This window comes from Canis lupus, chromosome 8, assembly GCF_003254725.2.
Source record: "Canis lupus dingo isolate Sandy chromosome 8, ASM325472v2, whole genome shotgun sequence".
NCBI lineage: Eukaryota > Metazoa > Chordata > Mammalia > Carnivora > Canidae > Canis > Canis lupus.
In genome coordinates this window covers 22,950,438-22,974,467 of record NC_064250.1, presented here as the reverse complement: position 1 = coordinate 22,974,467, position 24,030 = coordinate 22,950,438, and the positions used below count along the sequence as shown (strand labels likewise).

General features: G+C 35.4%; 2 long non-coding RNA genes across 3 annotated transcripts in view; one reads left to right on the top strand and one right to left on the bottom strand.

Moving 5' to 3' along the window:
- Nucleotides 1-704: 704 nt before the first annotated feature.
- Nucleotides 705-24,030, bottom strand: part of LOC112657394 (uncharacterized) — a 28,173-nt gene continuing 4,847 nt past the window's right edge. Inside the window, exons 3-4 of the long non-coding RNA XR_003134976.3 lie at nucleotides 1,726-1,816; nucleotides 705-1,502 (exon numbers count right to left, since the gene is read on the bottom strand). This is a non-coding gene — a long non-coding RNA (uncharacterized LOC112657394). The remainder of the gene's footprint in view (nucleotides 1,503-1,725; nucleotides 1,817-24,030) is intronic.
- On the top strand, nucleotides 7,063-10,007 carry LOC112657393 (uncharacterized). Of its 2 annotated transcripts, none has more exons than XR_003134975.3 (4): nucleotides 7,063-7,203; nucleotides 8,540-8,681; nucleotides 9,601-9,667; nucleotides 9,819-10,007. It is a non-coding gene; the product is annotated as an uncharacterized LOC112657393 (long non-coding RNA). The 2 variants fall into 2 exon arrangements; XR_003134974.3 differs by having other exon boundaries at nucleotides 8,462-8,681.

Here is a 24,030-nt window from a genome sequence, read left to right as displayed (position 1 = left end):
AGTGAAAAGAAAGTATAAAACAAGTTAAAAGTAAAATGTGATATGTTCAAAAGACAAATTTCTTATAATTCAAGATTTGCTGGCACAAATTTGTTGGTCCTTGACTAGGTCTTACTATATATGAAATAATTAAGGGTCATATTGCCTAATACTGGTCTACCAAACAGATCATTAACAGGAAAAAAATTAAATACGTAAATAGGACTGGAAAATATGGGTCCTTTCCAAAATGGAAGATAATTAATAAAGAACACTTCAAACAGAATGAAGATATTTTTTTAAAAAGGTTTTGTGTTTAGAGACAGTGTTATGGGCAGTTTAGTAAACCAGGAATTGAGAGAGCTAGCTCTAGTGTAAACTCTGCCTCCAACTGTTGGAAGCAGCAATCTACCATGAACAAACCCTAAGCACCTCTCACATTCTTGCTAGGTATGCCAAAAAATGAAAGGCTCTAATGATCCAGTTAGGCCCATTTATCAGGGTGATGTTTGCAGCAAGGAGCCTTGAAAAAATGAGGTAATGCCTCTCTTCAGACAAACAGCAGCTTGCTCCTGCTCACTATAAAAGCATTGAATCCCCAAGTGGAGAGTTCAGTGTTCCTCTCCTATAACACAATCTGTCAGGGAGAAAGGCGTTATGTCTCAGCTCTTGGCACTGACGCAATAAAGAATTAGAGATCAGCGTCCAAAGTGAAAGCAGCTTTATTAAGGATAGTGCACTCTCCAGGTGGGAGAGTGGGCAGGCCCAGGGGTGGCAACTGCCCTGAGGTGACAGGGATCCTTTCCTTTTCCTTTTATGTGAGTGGGGTCTTGCATTGTGAACAAGGTAGTGTCTAATGCAGCCTGCTTCCAATCATTTGGGGGACCCTTCCCACAGGTTAGGAGGGGTATTTTTGATCCTATAAGGTTTGTACCTGAACCCTTTCAGCAGTCTTTCCTTCTGGGGGGAGTGCAAATGCATTATAATAAATCTAGGGGCTACCCTGGGGCAAAGGTGGAAGAGGAGAGGGCTTGCTCTGCACCTATGCTCTTGTCCATTAGCCCCAGGGTCCTAGAAGCCAGAAGGTTAGGATGTTGTGCTCCAACTCCTCCTCCTAAACTTCCCCAGACTTCTAATGTAGAACATATTTATGACCATTGTCTCTGGGGACTTGAACTGGAAAAGCAGGCATCTAAGCTACTGGAATGGAAATAAGGGGACATAGAGAACAAATTCAAATAAACATGAAATTTTGGCTATTGCTTTTGCTGTGAGAAATAAAGTCCTTTGTCCCTGATGCAGGAGTATTATGTCTTCTTTTTTTTTTTTTTTTAATTTTTATTTATTTATGATAGTTACAGAGAGAGAGAGAGGCAGAGACACAGGGAGAGGGAGAAGCAGGCTCCATGCACCGGGAACCCGATGTGGGATTCGATCCCAGGTCTCCAGGATCGCGCCCTGGGCCAAAGGCAGGTGCCAAACCGCTGCGCCACCCAGGGATCCCGTATGTCTTCTACCAATATCTATAAACAGCAGAATACAAGCTAAATAACTTGCAAATAGGGTAAAATTTTAGACTTTTCACAGTTCCTGACAGCAAACTAGTTGGGTAACTTGATAAGTGACTTAATCACTTTAAGTCTCTCCCTTCTCACAAGTTTAAAATAAAGAATTTGAATTATATTACTTCTCAAACTATTTCCAAAAGTAAATGTTATGATTTCCCTGATCTTGAGGAGGAAGTACCTGAGAAGAGGATGCAGTCTTCCTTCTACTTATCACCACCATCTCCATCTTTAAAGGTAAAAAAAATACTGTTCTGTTTGTAATAGTTCATCTAAAGGGGAATAAGAGAAAAGAAGAGCAAGTATCACACTGCACATGGAAAACTTTTGCTATAATACTGCTATAGGGATATACTCTTAGAAAAGGAGAAATAAAATACATTTGATATTTAATATATTATGATTGGTATCATAAAGTTGATGATAACACATTATCAGTAATATATTGCTTAATTATTTAATTTAATAATAATAATTAAATTATTAATAATAATCAAACAATAATTTAATTATTTATTTAATTCATAAATAATTTTCATCTGCCTATGTTGGACTAGGTAAGAACCCCTCTGAATTTATTCCACCGTGATGTTTACTACTAAACAAATACCTCTTTTCTTTTTCTTATTTTCCACCTCCCCTACATTTAGGAGCCAGTAGATAACTTCCTCTTCCCTTTGAAGCAACCATGAGATCATATACTGAAATAGTAGCATTAGAGGATGAAGGAAGCTTGGTCAGTCTAGGTCTGTTAGTAACTACATTGTATGGGGGCATGAAGTTTTGCTGGACATCCAGTATGAGCAAGAAATAAACCAGTGTGGTGTTAAACCAGACATTTTAGTGTAGATGTATCAATACAGCATAATCTAGCCTATCTAGTGAATGCAGAATTCATGCCAGGAGTGGGGTGCAAGGAAACTGATATCAGAGACTAAAAATATGGCCATCTTTACTAAGCAATGGCAAAATATTTGGTAGTTATAGGACCTAACTTGGAAAGCAGACAACTGAGTACTAAGCAAGGAGCTGTAGAGGAAGATGTTGGAAAAAAAAAGAAAATTAGTGTGTGTTGGTTATTTTGGGTTGAATCTGACATGTAAGTACCTGAAAAAGGTAAGATTCTTAAGAAATAATTTACTGATTGAAGGAAGAAATGTAAGAGAAAAGAGAACATCCGAAACAAAAACAAAAACAAAAAAAGGACCCTGTAGAGTGTATAATCCAATTGCTTTCAAATCCTAAACTATAGATAATGAGTTTAAAATTGAGCAGATAATGCCGAATAAAACTTATCAATCAATTAAAATGCTTCAGGGGAGGGGCACCTGGGTGGCTCAGTCAGCTAAGCACCTAACTCTTGATTTTGGTTTCAGGTTATGATCTCATGAGATCAAGCCCCGAGTTGGGCTCCATGCTTAGTGGGAAGTCTGCTTAAGATTCTCTCTCCCTCTGCTCTTCCCCCCCACACACACACACTCTCTCTCTAAAATAAATAAATAAATCTTTAAAAGAATAAAAATAAAATGCTTTAGGGGAAATAACCACATTAAGGGTGGGGCCATCTATCTATTCTAGATGGATTCAATGTATCCATCATCAAGAAAGAGAAAAGGAATTTGAGATGAGTATGTGAGAGAAGAAAAGCAAAGAAAGACAGCAAATCTGGGGAGTAAATCTCAAACATAATGGTCAATTTAGTTACTAGATTATGTACCTGACTGGATTCTAATAAAAGCCTATTAAATTTTCAAGAGAGTGGATCACCAAGGAAACTATATGCTTATGACAGAGATTTAAAAATGACTCAGTCTCCCAAATTTCAAGTGAAAGGAATTAAGCTTCAAAATCCATACACTCTCCCAAAAGGTAATATTATTCAATGCCTACTTCAGAAGTGGCCCAAGAAGATAAAAAGAAGAAGCTCACAAACAGCACAGTCAAAGCTATTGAGAACAATGGACAAAGAAGCTGTGCCAGGAGAGCTGAGTCTAGTCAGAGAATACTCCTCCACCCAGGATAGGAATCCCACCCTCCCAGAGTCTGCAGGTGGGATTTCAGAATCGCTATAGACAAGTGACTGTCATGTCTTCCATCTTTTCTATTTCTAAAAGGGAAGTATGGACTGTAGTTATCCTGCCATGTTATACTACTTCAGGGTGGGGTTGTGGGAGGAAGATAACTTATCTTTTTAATTGACAGAACTCTACACTGATAGGGGTACATTAAGACCTGATGTAGAGATTAATGTGTATCATCCTAATTTTTGAGATTCATGCAATAACTGGATGGAATTTAGCCTCCTTTGAGGAGATATTTGATGTCAGGAAAGTCAAGGTAGAAGGGAATATTATGATCAGAAAAGAATATTATGTCAAGATATTTATTGCTCACCAAATATGCATGTGTCCCTCTACATGCCACAGCTACCTTATAGTTACCTAGGCAGGTTGTTAGATTACTTCTGGCCAATAGGCCATGAACAGAAGGAGATGTGTCACTTCCAGTCAAAGTATTTAAAAACCAATGTACAACTCTCCAGCTTGCTCTTCCCCTACTGTAACAATTATACAGCCAACCACATTTTGAAATGGAAATATCACAAAGTGGATCCCTGAGCAACTGCATGGAGTAGAATCCCACACCATCACCACTGATCTTCATTGGACAAAAATGTGAACAAGAAAAAAAATCTTTGTTTTATTAAACCACTGATATTTGGGGCTGAATTCATTACTTTGGCTTACTCTAATATACCCTAAGTAATAAATCCTCCCACGGAGTAAAGGAACAAGTATTCACAGAAGAGGACTGCAGCAATTGACTTATTTCGCATACTTTGGGAAGAAAAGATCCTGAAAACCAATTCTGTCACCTTCATCTGAATCCCATAGAAAGCAGGGCAGTGGACCAAAGAGAGCCATTAACACTGCCATCTATCATCAGATACATCATCCCACCTATGCATTAAGTGAGAGAACCCATGGTGGAGGAAAAGGGTAAAATCACCAAATCCTTTATTGACTTCACCCAGCAAATAAGACTAATTGGTTTTTGTTTGTTTGTTTTGTTTTTAGTATCTGTTATTTAGAATGGCTAATTCCATGAGTTGTGAGAATAGATGAGCTGGGATTTGACAAACCCAGTCCAGAACCCTGTCTGCAGACAAAGTCCCAAAGGGACACTGTGAAGTTCATCTTTAAACAGGTTATTAAAAAAATATATTCTAGCAAAAAAAGAAAAGTTATAGGCAAGAATAAAATCCCCAAATAGTATTCATGTCTTTTGGTTCCCAAGAGCTTCTTTTGGAAGAGATAGGGAAATGTCATTAAAGAAAATAATTCTAAAAATTATTAGAAAAGGTGTTATGTTTGTTCACAGTCAAACTAAACTAATTTGCTTGAAACAGTTGGAAAAAATATAAATGCCTTTTTTTGTTTTTTGTTATTATTGAAGTAGAAATATTTCCACTTGTTGCTCCTTTGATGAATTAATCCTATTTTTCCCAGGTTTGGCCTTTTGTATAGCATATTGGAGAAAATTATACGTTGTGGATCAATTGTCAGTGAAGGCTGAACAGAGACTGCTAAAATTCAGTCGTTCTTATTTTCTCTCAACACTGCTGAATAGTTATCCTAGAAGCTGTAAAATCAGATACTAATGCACCAATTCTTCTTCATAAAAACAAAACAATTCTGAATTTCAGTATACAATTTTTTGAACTGCTAGATGACAAATTTTGAAAGAATTTTGTTGGTATAATATTTGACCAAAAGATACATTTTTATAATTATTTTATGTCTCCCTTTGGCTGAAGGCTTTTATTTTTGTTTGGTGTTAAGGAAAATGGACAGAGTCCAAAGTAGCAAACTTATGTGCATCATTGATCACACTAAAAGGATTGTGTAACTCCCAGATAGCACAGTACTAGATAAAACATTTTGATCCAGTAAATAATCTCTCATAATAGCTATACTTAAATTGGTCCTTGAAACTTCAGCTATAATTTTGAACTTGTAGTGAATAATATTTGTTGAGAGCTTCAGCTACATTTTGTTCAGATTTACATGTTTTGTAAGCAGACAACTTTCCAAATGGAAGGGGAAATATGATAAACTTTGCAGATCCTGACCAAATAATTTAGTTGGTTTTTGACCTACTTTAAAATATGAGATGAAAAGTCTGAACAGAACAGTTTCCTCTGTTCATTGAGGAAACATTCACTTTCATCCCCATAAGATTATTTCAAATAATCTTCCTTCAAAATTCTGACCAGTTTGACCATTTAACTTTCATTGTACTATTATGCATAGGGTGTTTCTGGTCACAGTGGAGAAGGAAAGAGGGAAGGAAGGAGAGTGGAAAGAAAGGAAGGAAGGAAATGTGTTAGCCTAATTTTTAAGCTAAGATTGCACTGTCTGACAAAAATTTAATTTGAGCCACAGATGTGATCTGAATTTTTAAGCTTTCTAACAGACACATTAAAAAAGTAAAAAGGAACATGTAGAATTAATTTTAATATATTTTGTTCTATTTAAATTGATTATCAAAATATTATTTTAACATGTAATCAATATACAAATTATTGAGGCATTTTACGTATTTCTACTAAAAAGTTTGAATTCCAGTGTGTATTTTACACCTAAAACACATCCTCAATTTTGACTACCCACCTTTCAGGTGGTCAATAGCCACTATGGCTATCAGCCAAAGTATTGACAACATACGCCTAAAAAAGAGTGGGTAGGAGGACAAAAAGGAAGATAAACACACACACACACACAAACGATATAAAACATACCTACACAGATGCATTAAATATTTGAGGTAAGTGAATATGATTGGTAAAGAAACATGTAAGCATTAAATGGTACCTCAACCATAGTCAGGCTACTTCAATTTAAATAATGCTTTTCCTCAGAGTATTGCCTGTAAGCACTTGAAATACACACTGGTATCGTTTGCAATAAGCTCCTGAATGCTGAGATTAATAAATAGCAAGCTAACTTAATTTTCAAATCCTAAAGTATCATATTTAAAGTTTCAGAATGGATGTTGGACATCATCACCAACTGCTGAGATATTACTCCACTCTCATAAAGTTATCAATATCAAAAAAAAAAGAATATATTTACAGAAGAAAAAACTAAGGCAAAACTCTAGGACCTCTAAGTACAAATTCAGGGCAGACACAGGGCAAGAAGGGCTAAGAGGACAGTACAGAATAATCAGAAAGGAGAGAATTTACAGAACTCAGAAGGTGATAAACATTTTCAGAAAAAAGTAAACTTCTAAGTGAAAACAATAATTTTTAACAGTCAAGTCAATGAGTGTTTGCTAGTTATTGGTGGGTCCCTTGTAGTGTATAATAAACTTGTTACACAGATATAGTAGAAGGACTTTGCCCCTACTTTATGAGGCACTGCAAAATATATCAAATATTAAGTTGGAGAGTATAGACATTAAGGGCAATCAAAATTTCTGAAAGTAAGAGATCAGTGTTGCCTAGCAACAGCTGAGAGGGCTTTCAAGAGGAAATGGATCTAAAGCTGGCCCACATAATGGAGAGTACCTAAACACATGAAGTTGGAAGTAGGACAGGACGGAAAGGGAGACCTTATATACCAAGACAACTCATAGGTACTAGCAATTGTTTCAGGTAGGTGAGTTTGGTCCTCCTACTTACATAATAATTTTGTTCATTGCTATCTGGTGAGCCTAACATGACTCCCAACATTCTAGCAAGAACTGTTAAAGAGATTAATAAAAATTACTAAAGAGATTTGCACTAAAGTGATTTGTGAACACTTAGAAAAGGAAGTGGTGATCACTGAAACCCAGAATGAAACAACAAAGAAAAAGATATGCAAGTAACCTCATTCTATTTAAGTAGGTCTAGTAATCTAACAAAAGGAAAGCCATAAGCAGAGTACATATCAATCTCTACAAGGCATTTAACAAAGATCACTTTTGTGATGTTTTACTGAAGATGGGGAAAATGAACTAGATGATAGTATAATTTGGCAATTTGATATGCCCAGTTAAACTATATCTAACATTGATTATGGAGTAATATTAGCCTCTAGACAGGAAGACTATAGTTGGAGGAAGAAATAGAAGCTATCTTAATGATTTCTTCTGATCTGATTACTGGAGAGTCACGACTAGGTACAGATTTCTTTTTTTTAATAATTTAAGCATATATGTAAAATAGCTGTATGCCCCCATGCCCCTATGCCTCCTCTTTTGTCTCATTCACAGGGAAATTTCTAATTCTTTTTACATACTAATCCCTTGATTGGGAGCACAGTTTGACCTTCCCTCTTCTTTCCACCATATACTGTTCATTAAGTGATTTGTAAGTATCTCAGATGGTTGTCCACACATGACAGGTGCATGAAAGGTCCAAATTTAGGGCTTTTCAGGTGCTCCTGTGAAGAACCTTCCTTCTTTTTTCCACTGTAGAAACCTTCCACTTCTTTCTCCATTCTTCAAGTTGCCCTCTACCTCTTCTTCTCCCCATTTTTATCTGTAAGTTGTATCTGAATCTCCTCTTTTGCAGAGATTTTTTTAAGTTGAGGAAGAGAAAAATGACCCTAAAAGCACTGATGAGAGAGCAGAGGAGTAGGGATAAAAACATAAAAAAACATAACAATAGTATTTTAAGATGACTCTCTTAAACTCATTACACAATTGATTAGTTGTAGAAAATATTAGATAATCATAATAATATTACTCATAGAAAAATCCCACAAAAAATAGCCATAATCCTATCATCCATTAAAAATTCACTTTTTATATTTGTACATATATCATTCAAGAACTATTATCCCTATGTTTATGAGTTTTTCAATAACATTAGAAAATCTGAGTCAAGCTACTTATAACCTGCTTCTTTTATGTGTTATTTGTGATAGATCACAAGCATGGACATAAATTATTTATAGCTCTATCCATCAAGAGGTATAGTCTATTTCCTCATCTCTTGGATTTAGATTGGTCTTGTGACCTGCTTCAACCCAGAGAATGTTGTAGACATGACACTGTAAAATCTAGAGCCTTGGAGAACTGAGGCACCATAATCAACAGCATGGACTACTGCTCATGAGGGAGGCCATCTTGGATTCTCTAGCCCAGGTAAGCCAATAGATAATTAGACATGTGTAAGTGATTTTAGACAAGACAAGTAGAACCACCCAGATTGCTAACACACAGAATCAGAAGAAATAAATTGTTTTTATTTTAAGCCACTAAGATTTAGAGAGATTTATTATGCAGGAAGAGATAAATGAAACAACCTTATATAATGAATATTATCACCTGTCAATAGATCTATTTATGTAGTATTTTAATGGCATTATAATATTCTGTCATATGAGCATTTCAAAACTCCCTTAGCCAACTCATTATTATTTAACATTTAAGCCATTATAACTTTCAACTGTTATAAATTATTTTCTTTTTTCCACACAAAGTGTCTTAAGTCTGATAGTTTTGTATACGTAATTGTTTCCCTAGGATAAACTCTTAGAAGTAGGATTAATAAGGCAAAATATTTTCAAGGTTTCAATGTGTACTGCTAAGTACTTATGGAGAAATTTTAAAGTGTCATTCACAAATGATTGGTTGGCAAAAAAAAAAAGAAGGTTAATGACCTTAAGAGATTATTTCAAAGGACTTGAGAGCAATATTCAAATATTGAAGAATGATTATCATAAAAGAACGTTTGATTACATAAAGCCCCTAGAAATCTAAGAGATAATAATATGGTTCAATATATGGAAGCAATGTAACAATATAGCTATTAAAGAAAATGCACTTCCTTAAAACAAGAAGCCTCTATTACTAGAAGCACTTAGGTAGAAATTAGTAACTATCTTTGGAGGCACCATAATGATATTAGGTACTAGATCCCTTCCCCATGTACCCATCCTACTCAATGCCAGGTCAGACAGTGATGACTCTCACCTAAAACATAAGCCATGCTTTCAGACTGCCAGAGACCAAAATTCACTCAACTAAAATAGTCATCCTATGACCACTTGCATCTTTCCAGGATTCCTCTAGATTTGACACAAGTTTCGATGAGACATTTTCAAGAATGGCATCTCTCTCGATAAGAGGTATAAAAAAAATCAAATTAATACTTATGGAGGGGCCATATGTATACAATACTATGTTAAAACTGAATAATATATAATATCTATAATTTTTTATTTTCTACATCTCTTTTTCATTATTTTTTAATACTCTCTCTCTCTTTCTCTCTCTTAGTTGAAGATAAGTATGGGACCAAGCCCACATCAATCAGAGAAGATAGATGACAAAGGGAATTCTAGTAGAAATCCAATTGTAGCCTACTAGAACTTTCCTGGTTCTTACAGCTTTTCACTCAACTCTGTGATCTACCACAGTATTTTTCAAAATATGTTCTAGTTGAAATAAAGCTGCTTTGAATTTTTGCTTGCAACCAAGAATCTTGTCTAATACAATCCTTCACAGGAAGCTTACAAATTAATTATAATTACTACATAAATAACAGATAAAATATTTGCTACTGATAATCTTGTTAAAGATCCTGGAAAGCATCAGATTTTGACACATTAGGTATACTAGCTTGAGCTAAGAAACAGAATTCAAACATAACCTACCAGCACTTGGAAAACATTTTAGCACTACAATGATGGTGTCTACCTTGTGGTAAATATTTTTAAATATAATGATTACTACAGTCTTGGCCAGGTTCCCAAAGTTACAGACTCACATTCAGCAAGATCCAACTGGTCCACAGTTACTCTGAGCATTCAATACTGGCAGTTCCTAGTAGTTGATGAAGTAAGCTTTTACCATTTTCATCCACCTCCTCCATCTTCCTCCTTATACTTTATAGCTATTACTACCCATCTCCTCTCTCCCTGTTCTTGCCATTTCACTGTGTTGTGTTCAGATCAGTAGTTGTCAACTGGTGTCTTCTGGGCCTTAGCCATGGTGTGCAAGGGCAGGAGGTGGCATGGAAAGGGGATTTAGGGCCGTTTTGTTGTTTCTCACACAATGTTTTAAAAGGCAGTGTGTTTAGACAGATATTATTCTTGGTCAGAGAATTAAAAAAGCCTTTTTCACCATAAGTGTTATTACCTATGTATTCCCTAAAGTTTGCAACTCTTGGTTAATGAGACTAACAGCTCACAGTACAGTTTAAGTAGAGAAATACTAATCTAGACAGTGAATCTTTTTTGGTTCTCAAGATGTGCAGCCTCCAAAGGCAGTAAAGCTGAGATCCAATTTAGATCTCCTGAAACAGACCTACCCAGTCTAGTCATAGCTAATTACAGACTACTAGGATTCTGAAAAAAGGAATCAGAAAACAAAACACAATAATACTAATCTATCTATATTTTACTCCCTTTCCTTCAACAACCAAAATTTTATCCTGACTTGGCAACTGAGTAAAATCAGCAGAGAAAATTTAATAGAGGTCACAAACAAGGTGATACAAAGTGAAGTATATGTGTATGAACTTCCATTGCAATCAAACATCTGAGGAGTAAATTTACTTGCAAATGGAAAAAATGTATTTCTTTTTGCTGGACATGAACTGTTTAGATATTTACTCCACTTACTGGCAAACTCTTTGAAGTGATAAGCCTGAGAAGAGAGAAGTTCTGGCTGAGAATTCATGCCCTCTGGTCTCAACTCCCTCTCCTCTCAAGGACAGTCAACAACAAAGTAAAGAGCTCCAGTAAGATGTAGGCAACTTCCAGAAAACAAAAACAGCCTATTAACTGTCTTTTCCCAAATATGCTCTATAAAACACTATTCTCAGAAGATGACTTATGGAAAATAAGGAGTGGGAGGGACTTGTGTTCAAATAAGTTGGGGCAACAAAAAATACATACTCTATCCCTAGCCAAGGGATTCCCTATATACATCTCTATATACCTTAACATGGCGAAAGCTTTGGGAAGCTTCATTTTATTTTATTTTTAAAGATTTTATTTATTTATTCATGACAGAGAGAGAGAGAGAGAGAGAGAGAGGCAGAGACACAGGCAGAGGGAGAAACAGGCTCCATGCAGGGAGCCTGATGTGGGACTCGATCCTGGGACTCCAGGATCACACCCTGGGCTGAAGGCAGGTGCTAAACCGCTGAGCCACCCAGGGAAGCTTCATTTCAAACAGATATGTTTAACTTTATTTCAATATAACTCAAATGTCCTAGCTTACCTTGTGAAACATTTTTTTTAAGATTTTATTTATTTATTTGTTTGAGAGAGAGAGAACAAGCAGGGGAAAGGCAGGGGCAGAGGGAGAAGCAGACTCCCTGCTGCATAGGGAGCCTGACTTGGAGCTCAATGCCAGGACCCTGGGATCATGACCTGAGCTGAAAGCAGACGCTTAACCACTGAACCACCAAGGCACCGTGCAAAACACTTTTTAATGTAATTTTTAAAATTGTGTATCTGAAGTATATTTTGAGAAATTTTATCCAAATATTTCAATGAATGAAGGCTTCTGGTTTAAAGTGGCAAATGTGACTGATTTAGCCTTTCCTAAATTCTCACTGAAACATCTATGAAGACCAAAATAATGGAAATTCACACCATCCATTCAAATTAGGATTGATGCTCAGCTTAATGTCAGAATCTAGGAGGATTTCCCATTACCTACTACAAGCCTCACAGGATCAAATTTTTAAATGTTATATTATGCCAATCCACAAGCTATGCCTCACCTTCTGCCCCTAGACCAGAAACTCAGGGTCTCTACTAACTAGGAAACTGACCAAGCTGTAGCTTTTCAAGTCATCAAGAATTGTGCCCACACCTCAGATAATATTTCCCTTTATATGTCCAAGGGGAGATAGAGTTCCCAGAAAACTGGTTAAGCATGGAGAAATGACTAGAAGTACCATTTGGCATTCCAGGATGCACATTTCCTACGACTAATTTAGTAGATAGGGAACGAATATCAAAAGAGGCTTAAAAGAACATTCTGGGGATTATCATTTTCATGCTGAGAGTGTCCAATTCAGCAGTTGTCAACATCACAGCAGAACCACAAGAAATTAAAACTCACTTACAGGAGGAGTTGGACTACATACCATTTGTATCAACTTGATGACTGGCTGAAGATCTAAAAGGGGATTTGACCACCACTCAAGTGGTCAGAAAAGCCAATTTGATAAGCACAGTGTCTGGAAAAACTATTCCTTTTTCAAAAAGGATAAAACAAAAGGGCAAAGCAAAGAAGTCTATTGTGGAGCATGAAGACTCAGAGGAATGGTGGATTTCTAAAAGTGATATACGAAACCAGAAGAAAATTTGAAGAAATAATTTGGCCTCCTAAAGAAAATAATGGCCACTATAAAACAGTAAACAAAAGACATTTAGTGAGAATAATAATAGAATAAAAGTATAGAAAAGAATTTCAAGGTGATATAAAAGATTTTGTACTGAAAGGAACCCAGTAATGATACTTAACCAGAGGAAACCAAGTGAGCTTGCTACTATGATAAGAAGTATGGCCACTGTGGTAACCAGAACATTTCAACAACAGGAACTTTTGGGGTCATGAGCTTTTTAGGAACAAAATACTACCTAATCCATAACACAACTGAGAGCCATGACTCCTCAACCAATTCTGAGACCTAAGGCAATTTACACTCCTATAGTCCCCTTGAATGCAGGGAAGGTTATAACTTGAGGAAGGCCCTTGAAATAACATCAAAGTATGTTCTGCCATCTTTCTTCTGGCCTTTCTTGATGGAGCTTGCACCCATTCACTAGGGTTACAGTGCACTAAGGAAAGGAACATCTCCAAAACATTCAGATATTTACCATTTACTCTGAGTCAACACAAATTCATAGAAAGTGATATTGTTACAGTGGTCCACTTGTCAAAATGGTCCCCAAATAAAGAAATAAAAAGAAGTTTTAGTTGAGACTATTTCATTATTGGCCAGTGACACTCTGAACCCCTCATATTGTTAATCCCCGTTAGCTACCTGAACCTTGAAGAATTACTACTACTACTACTACTACTACTACTACTACTACTACTGCTGCTGCTACTACTACTAATAATAATCACTAACACTTGAGTACTTGCAATGTGTCAGCCACTGTTATTAATTTTTATATGCATTCACTTGTTTAATCCTCACAGCAAACTTGTGCTACTATTATCTTCATTTTATGTATAAAGAAATTAAAACACAGATAAGTTAAGTAACGCCCAAGTTTATAAAGCTTGTAAGTGCCAGATTCTAGATTCATCTCTGATGATTCTGATGTGAATCCATGTTTCTTCTAAAGGCTATTATAAAAGCTTCTTCTTTCTACCAAGATATAAGCCAGAAACCACAAAACATTTCTCGGGAAATCATGGAGAACATCAAGGGTGTTAGAGGAAGAAATCACAAAAGCATCTGTAATTTCATGACTATTTATAAGAGTAAAAGCTGAAAAATGTGTTTGTGTCCCTCAATATGTCAAATGTTTATGTACATATACATATACATATGCATTTTATACAGATTAAAATATATATGTTAATATATTATAGTTAGTATATTTAATCATTAAAATTTATTAAGTAGTAATTGAAAATTAATTAATCTAAAAGTACATAATTTTATATGTGTAATTTTCTTTTTTCTTTCTTCTGCCACTTTACATTAAGTTATTTGGATTACAAACTTAACAACTTGGGCTATAGGTTGCAGAATATCAAGGTAGAATCACAACAGAACTAAAGGGAAGTTGATTATAAGCCAGATTTTGAAGTTGTCTGTTTATGGAGTATGAAATATTGAGTAGAAAGTAAGCTTAGAGTGGCATGCCTCAGCACCAGGCCCAAGCTCAAGGCGTTCCTGGCATCCCCAGAGCACGTGAACCGCTCCATCAATGGCAACAGGAAGCAGTGAGAGCTTGTGGCACCCTGGGTGGGAAGCTGGGGGGCTGCTTGACCTCCTTTCTCCCTGACCAATAAAATTTCCAAGTGAGAAGCAAAAAAAGAAAAAAGAAAGAAAAAAGAAAATAAGCTTATATCTACGTGTATGAAGGAAAATTATTTTACATTACTTGTTTTATGTTTTGTACTCCTTTTTTATGGGTAGTAAATAAGTCTTTTTCAACCAGATTCCAGCCTTCCATGATTCCCCTTGATTTTATGAGACTTCTGGAGACTCATAGGTAATTTTTTAAATATTTAATCAGGGGGACCTGGGTGGCTCAGTCGATTAAGCACCAACTCTTGATTTTGGCTCAGGTCATGATCTCAGGGTCCTCAGATCAGCCTTACATCAGGCTCCACACTGGCTGTGGAGCCTGTTTAATATTCTCTCTCTCCCTCTGCCTCTGCCCCTCTACCCACTTGCACTCCCTATCAATCAATCAAATTAAATTACCAGAATTGGTTTCCATTATTTTGCAACTGAAAAACTTAACTACACGCATTTATTCTGTGCCTTTACATTTAAGGAAGGGGATTTAAGCCTATTTATGGATCTTGGGAAAGTTGCCAAAAGAGAAATATTATTAAGATAGAGAAGAAAGAGAGAGGAAAAAAAAAATAAATGAAGTAATGAAAAAGAATATGAAGAGACAGAAAAATGAGAGAATCTCAGTGTATTTATTAAGCCAAAAATATTTGTTAAGCACCAACTATGTGTTATAGAGTTTAAAAGTTTTATAGATATTTTAGTTTGGAAGACAGAAGAAAACTTCTCCAAAAGTCATTAGATTTCATCTTAATGTCATCCAAGGACATAGTTGGTTTCCTTGTGAATCCTAAGAATGTCCATAAACGCACCACTTTTTCCTCCTCAGAGCTGTGCCCTGGAGCTTTCATAGATCCTCAGAGCTATGAAAATTAGCAGAAAAACCAGGATATATGAAGTATGATGGAAGCCAAGGACGGAGAAACATGCAAGAAGGAATAGAGGGAAAGAAAAGAGGAGCACGTCATTCTGTACCCAATATATCCACATGCTGTAGAGGCATAACAATGTTGAATACTGCAAAACATCAAAAATAACTAGAATTGAGTAAAGAACTAGAATTGCTGCGTAATTAGGGAATAAAACAGACAAGTTGAATATTAACACCTAGAAGAAAAATTAAATGAGAATAAAATGTAAAAGTTAGAATTCACACTTTTCAGTAAATACAAAACAAATAAATTACTAAAAGTTAGAGTTGTGAGCTGAAGCAGAATTCAAACCAACTGGAAACTGTCATTTTCAGTAACAAAATAGAAGTCAACAAAAAATGAAATGAAGAATTTCTCAGCATGGTGAATACCCAGCATGAAATTGTGGTGGATCCAGTAATAGTCAAAAGCTCTGAAAAAAGAATCAGACTCAGGCTCACTCAGTCATGAGAGTTGACAAAATAGGAGTAACAGAAGGCCAAGAGGGCAAAGGATTCCAGCACAGATTTAAGTGTTCAACTGATTTTGTGGGAAAGCACATACTATAAGAAGCACATTTTTACTTTACGTAATAGTACAAGCATTAAAATGAGCATAGCCCAAGAAATTCAGGCAGATTGTATTTAAAAATTTAGAACAATCTTATAAAATATTATCTATGAAGGGCAGTGTGATAGTCATTTGATCCCAACTAGGATAAAAATCATCACATGATTTTGTATTTGCATAGATATTTACAATTCAATTTCTTGTTCTGAATGCTTATTCCAGATATTTGCTTTGTGGAATTTTCATCATCAAGCTGGATACTCATGAGAAAATTTCTCTATAAATACTTGTATTCTAAAAAAAAAATAAAAATAAAAATAAATACTTGTATTCTACAATGAAACAATTACTTTTTTTTTAATAAATCTCCACAGATGGGATCCCTGGGTGGCGCAGCAGTTTGGCGCCTGCCTTTGGCCCAGGGCGCGATCCTGGAGACCCGGGATTGAATCCCACGTCGGGCTCCCAGTGCATGGAGCCTGCTTCTCCCTCTGCCTGTGTCTCTGCCTCTCTCTCTCTCTCTCTCTGTATGACTATCATAGATAAATTGAAAAAAAAAAAGTAATTAAAATAAAATAAAATAAAATAAATCTCCACAGAAAATATAACTCTTTGGAAGTTTAATTATATTTGAGTGGTTTTTTTCTGATGTCCATAGTCATCACCAGAAATCTTTCATACATTAGCTAAAATTAGGCCAAATCAGTTTCTATCTAATAAAATTTCCTAACAACTAGAATTCTCAAGCAGAACAATTGTCCTGGAAGAATAAAAATCATTAAGTCAAAAATTTTCATTAAAATTAGGTTGGAATTAGATACAAAGCCTTCTAAATTTTAATATTTAATTGAATAGCTGTTTGGTGCAAATAATATTTTAGACTATACAAGGATACAGAGATGAAGAAGGCACAGTACTTGCTCTTAATGTCCTCATATTCTCGCAGAGGAACAAAAAGAATAATGTCCAATTCTATAATTACAATAAGTTTGATTTTGTGGAATGGCTATCCATCCCCAGTGATAGACCACAAGCTCTTTTAGAGCCAGGACTGTACATGTTTTCCTAAATGCTGGATATGGTTCTAGCAATGCATGAACTAGAATTGGATTGAATTGAATGAATAAGAAAACAGATGGGTGAATAGATGGATGGTTGAGATACACACTTATTTGACAGTTCAAAGTAGAAAATACATTCAGTTATCTCAGATAGGTGGTGGTAGGTTATCATTGAAGCTTTATGGAAATGGCATTTTAAGAATATTATAAAGTTTTCTTGGTTTTTTGGTTGTTTTTGTTTTCTAACAATCAACAGTATATATTTTGTTAGTGTCTTAGATTTTCCAGCTAAGCAGGATGGCTAGGAAAAGTTTGTAAAATCAATAACCCAACAATTGTTTTTTTTTTTTAACCCAACAATTGTTGACTCCAGAATATGGATTAATCAAAGTAATTCCTCACAAATTTTTTTCTTACAATGAGAACTTTTAAGAGTCCCTCTACTGTATTATATTCTGGAACTTACTCATCTTATAATTGGAAGTTTATACCTTTTGACCACCTTCATCCATTTGTTCCCTACCCCTCTGTCAACTCCTAATCTGTTCTGTTTCTGCAAATTCAGATTTTTTAGAGTCTACATATAATGAAATCATTCAGTATTTGTCTTTCTCTGACTTATTTCACTTAGCATAAAGCCCTCACAGTCCATCCATGTTGTCACAGATGGTAGGATTTCCTTTTTTACGGCTGAATACATTGTGTATATATGTACCACATTTTCTTTATCCATTAATCCATTGATGAGCACTTAGGTTGTTTCCATGTCTTTTCTACTTCAATGAATATAGGTACACAGATATCTGTTCAAGATAGTGATTCCATTTAACTTTGAATAAATAATCAGCAGTAGAATTGCTGGACCATATGGTAACTCTCTTTTTAATTTTTTGAGAGACCCCCATACTATTTTCCATAGTGGCTGCACAAATTTATATTCCTACCACCAGTGCACACAGTTCCCTTTTCTCAAGAATTTTTTTCATTTGAGGACTATAAACAATAGTTGAGGAGCAAGAAAATGCTTTTGAATCTAACAGTTCAAGTAGAATGAACATGTGCTTATTAGATGCATGTAGGGTTTATTGTCTTCTAGCTTTTTATCTACTATGAATGCTTATGTAATAAAATTCATATGATATTTGTATGTCTGTATGTATGTGTGTGTGTGTATATATATGTATTTGGAGATGAAGAAACTAGAAGGTGATGGTTAGAGTCAAACTTACATTATTTTTTAATGGATATTTTAATTTTAAGGAAGTAAAATAAGGTGAAAGTTATAAATCTTTTCAAAACACAAAAACAACATATAAACAAGAATACAAAGGTAAGGCAGCCGTGCTTTGAAGTGCTTGGCTTTCTTAATGAAGATTTAACCTTGAGTTTTAGAGCTATGAATAATGGATTTTTTTGTATGGATGGCAAAGTGCTGAAATGGACTTATTGAAGGTCATTTTTATAATGGATATTTTTGGAAAAGGGAAACCCCCAGGAAAATGAAACAAAGACATATTGGAGAAAAGATGGCAGAGAAGACAGAAGCTGTGCATGTTCCAGAAGATGAATCTGAGCAGATCAATAGGCTTCTTGCAAATCTGTTAAAGCAGTTTCACGGGTCTGGTAACTGAACAAGATGGCAATCCTCCAATAAAATTCCTGTTTATGTTGAGCTGTCAAATTTGTGGGAGCAATGAAGGAGAACTTACTTGTCCATTAGAGAATCAGGTTGCATTAGGTTGTGTGTATGACAGTTGTTAGACTAAAACGTTATTGTTGTAAAGTGGGAAGTCTCATGTGATAATTGTGTTCACTCAAAGGCATTGCTCGGAAAACAGTGAACGTTTTAGCCTTTTTCAGTGTCAGCCTCAGTTTTTATAATTAACCATATTCCTGCAGGGATGAAAAGACTTCCTGAGTAATTTCTTATTGGATGACCTCTTATTGGATGCCAGTGCTTGCTGGGCAGGAGCATAAAAGTGGTGACTTCCTAACTCTATTCATACTCTCCTATGCCACACAATTGTCCTTTATACCCACTTTACATTCAGAAAAGTAGCATTCTGCTGTGGGAGTAGAAGAACTTTGTGTTTACTGCTCTGTTTTAATTACTTTCAAATGGTCAGAATCTCATCAGATTCTTTGATGGAATTGGCAATATCTGACCAGTTTGACACATTTAGACAATACCCTGTAAATTTAATGGGAGGAGCCATGAAAAGCAGCTTTTGATTCTGATGTACATACTTACATAATCTAAGATAAAATCAATGCATAAAGATTAGTTCTGTTTCTGCCAAAGCAAATATACCACTAGAATTTAAGGGTAATGTTCACCTTTTTATCATCTCCTTTTAGATGATATAAAGGGATTTAACACCACTCTTGTCAGTATTTTTCCCCCTACTAATCTGAGTAGGTTAGTGTTATCCACATTTAAACAAATAAAATGATCTGTGAAGATTATTTTTTTCAAACCAAGTATCATAGTAATGTGTCCTTATAAATATGTGGGAAAAAATTCACCAGTCAACACAACTTAGAGAGTCATATCCCTTCCAGGAATCATATCATCTCCTTTAATAAAATTAATGAAATCATCAGGTACTTATTAGAATGAGAACAATCATTCCCTAGATAGAAAAAGAAACAGTTATTTCTAAAGCTTTGGGGACTAGCACTTTCAGTATCTGTACTATGAGTTTGGAGAGGTATTATCATCTTTAGAGAATGGAGTGGGTTCTGTAAAATACATTTTGAAGCCACTGTCTATAATGAGAATAATTGAAATAGCTGTCTTTCTCAATGCTTTCTTTTTGTTATAGATCAGAACTTGGTCAAGGTCTTGGGTTCAATGCCTTCACAAATCAATTAGTTTTGCTTTTCTTCTATGTCAAAGGTTGCCCTCAGAAAATCAGTTACCTGCTGTTGATGCATGATCTTGTCCTTAAAAGTGATAAGGGAAAGGAATATATGTGGCTCAATGCAAATAACTCATGATCCTTGAAAATCAATCTAAATGCCATATCCTACTGATAATGAGAGTATGTAAAGAATGAGAATGTTTAGAGATGTCTGGGTAGCTCAGTGGTTGAGCATCTGCCTTCAGCTCAGGGAGTGATCTGGAGTCCCAGATGGAGTCCCGGATGGAGTCCCAGATCCAGTCCTAAATGGGGCTCCCTGATTCTCCCTCTGCCTATGTCTCTGTCTTTCTGTGTCTCTCGTGAATAAATAAATAAAATCTTCAAAAAATGAGAATGTTTAAATGTTTTATAAATTACAAAAAATAAATCTCTTATTTGCCTTTTTTGTTAAAATTTCAGTATTTAACAATACAGTATGGTTCCATCCTGTCTCTATATTTCCTAAAAGAGACAAGCAACATTTTCAGCTAAGATCCCTGAGTCAGAATTGAGAGAAATGAAGCTTTCCTTCATTTATAAAACTCAGTAAGTTATGAGGGGAACCCTCTGTGACTTATTCTTTTCCACTGCCATCTAAGGTGTTTGCTAGAACTTATTTTATTGTAAAAATAGACAAACCTGAGGCAGCAAAATCCACTTCAATTATATCTTTGCCATCTCCAGTGTCCAAACATTTCTGATTTTATAGCCTTCCCCCCTTCTCCCCTTTTAACACCTTGTGCCTCATGTGTGAGCTATCTTTCACCTCAAAGCCAAATTGCTAAGATCCCCCACTGTGGTTTTAGGCAAACATGTACTTTCATCAGATAAACTCCTAATCTCAGAGTAGTTTTCCAGAACACTCCTTCCTGATTAAAATTTACCTGTCACATGTCCCACCCCTTATATATTCTACTGAAGTAAAACAGATGTTAATACATGCTCCTATTACATTATATATTTGCATTTTTGAAAGTCTACCACTCAAAAACTACCCATAAAGGTGGTGGATGCTTCATATTGTGTTAGGCTAGGATTGAAGGTATTTGGATCAAGCTCACCCTTTGACACAGGCTTGGGCTTGGTAAAATAAAAGTAAAGTAAGTTATTGCATCTAACATTTCTAAATATCTATCTTAAAATGAGTACACAATAAGTTTCACTGAATGACTAATGCTTTGTACTTTTTAAAGTTCTCAGTGTTTCCAAAAGATTTAGTTTGGTTTATCTGAATAGTGATTATTATCCATTGTCTAGGCATTAATGGAAAGTTGAAATTCATTACATACATTCAATTTTAGAGGAGGCTGCGAGGTAAGGAAAGGAAAACATGAATACTAATGCAGAAGAGACTGGTAGGAAGAAAGAATAAGAAATTTAGAATGCGTTTCTCTGAAATTTAGGGATAAGAATGGCATGCAAAAGGATAGAAGAACAGAAGAAACAGAGGGACAGTAATGAGATTATTTCTCAAAACTGCTTTTACCTTTAAGATATAACTTATCTCTTCTGAATATTAGGTTTAAGAAAAATTGCTGGTATTTTTGATTCCCTCAATTTAAAAATCATAAGTTCTTTGAGAACAAAAACAAACTTTCTTTCACTTATTCTTCAGTTTAAGGAAGGAATTTGATATGTGTAGTGAAGTATTCTGTGTTTTCCATGTAAAGTGCTTTATCTTTCAAGTATATTATGTCATGCTACATGGAATGAATATCAACAACATGAATATGTTTTCGTCAGGCAGGTGATAGACTTACATTTTTAAAAGAAGAATCATAAAACATAAGTATTTTTAGAACAAAAAAATATAGTACATAAAATTCAAGTTTTGTAAGTTATCACTAATGAAAAAGTCAAAAGATATTCATCATCAGAAAGATTCCAAAATCTATGAGAGTTTACATAATCAGATTGTGTTGTAATAAGTACTACATCATTTTAATATAGTGCCATTCATTTCAAATCATTTAATTATATCCCAAAGTATTTTCCTGTAGTGTTTCATCTTAGTTAGCTACAGAGGAGGGGCGGGCAATTGGCCAGTCATTGCAAAATGGAACTCAAAAACAATGTGTGTCAAAAAGCGACCACTTAGAATTCAAACTGTTGGTAAAATTGTAGTTGGCAGTTATAATTGTAGGTGGAATTTCTGTGAAAAGAATGTAATTATCCAAACTGGATTTTAACCAGAACACCTGAGCATTTCAAAAAAAATAGTTTTAATACCATAAATAAATACTTCCTTTGTCCTTTTTCTCAGTGGAAAGATACCTGTTCCCAAGGTGGGTTGAATTCCTGGGGTTTTGCTTAGTTCTGGCTCAGTGGGAAAAGTGCCACGTACTAAATTGCCAATCTCCTTCCTGTGGAGATCTTTTATCAAGCAAAGAAATCATTATTAGATATTTGATGGTTCTTATTAACATTTGGTATCTTAGAAATCTGTGTTCAAACACTTTTCATTAGATAAGTCAAAATTTTTAAGTTCAAAACTGTATCAGGGACACAACTAAGGAGTACTGATGTCTATTGGCCTGGGTGGGGGTGGCCTGAGAAATCAGTTTTCCTCTTGGGCTTCAATCAAGAAGTTGTTCTTCCAATAACAGGAAACAGGTTAGAATTCCTGTCCTCCATAGAAGCTGGGGCAGAACATTCAAAGAGCAGGATGTTGAAGAACACTGAAAGCTGAGGTCAGACAGCAAAGAGACAGTGGCAAGCAGAAGTTGGTCATTCTTTGAAATGGTCTGTGAAGCAGACAAGCGGCATTATTTTGAACACTTGGGAGGAAACAAAGCTTTCTTTTGAACATAATTGCTACTTAAAGCCTGTGCATTGAGCACTATCATATACAAACTAAAAATGTAGTAAATTAGTAATATGGACACCAATAAATCAGAGTCATATCTTTATGGAGAACCCTATAGTTAGCACTTCATTACATAGGCCCTACTTTGCCCTTTACAGAATGTAAAAATAATTTCCCACCTTTGTGGGCAGAAATATTAATAAAAACCATCCAGTAGAGTTGTTGTGAGCATTAAGTCAGTTAACTAACACCTTAAAACACATTAAACAGTCCTATGGTGAATGCTGTAAAAATGTCTGCTACCGTTACCTTAAAATGGGATAATCTTTTCAAGAAGTTCAGGGTGCACTCAGAAGAGAACGTCTAAACGTTGTAGTTCACATCAAGAGAAATCAGGCCTAGGAGAGCAAAACTAATTGTCTTGGTCCCACAGAGCTAAAACTTTATTAGTTCTCTAATGATGTAGAAATCAATATCAGAGTGTCTCTGTTATATAAAATTATACTTCGGCTAACTATAGTAAAAAAGCACATACTTCTTTTTCCAGTTTTATTGTGATATAATTAACATATAACACTGCATTAGATTAGGGTGTACAACATATTGACCATATATTTTTTTTAAAGATTTTATTTATTTATTCATGAGAGACACACACACACACAAAGAGAGAGAGGCACAGAGAGAGAGGCAGAGACACAGGCAGAGGGAGAAGCAGGCTCCATGCAGGGAGCCCGACATGGGACTCAATCCCGGGTCTCCAGGATCACACCCTGGGCTGCAGGCGGCGCCAAACTGCTGCACCACCGGGGCTGCCCTTGACCATATATTTATATGAGAGTATCTTGTGTGTATATTTGTGTGTGTGTGTGTGTGTGTGTATATATATATATGTATCTCAAAATGATCACCACAATAACTTTAGTTAACATCTTTCACCCATATAGTGACAGTTTTTTATATGATATGAACTTTTAAAATTTACTCAGCCACTTACAAATATACAATACAGTATTGTTAGCTATAGCCACCATGCTATAAATCCCAGAACTTATTTATCTTATAATTGGAAGTTTTTATCTTTTGACCACCTTCATTCATTTCCTCCATCTCCATGCTCTGTCAACCACCAATCTGTTCTCTGTTTCTAAAAGTTCAGGTTTTTTTAGATTCCACATATAAGCCAAGATCATATAGTATTTGTTTTTCCCTAACTTATTTTACTTAGCACAATG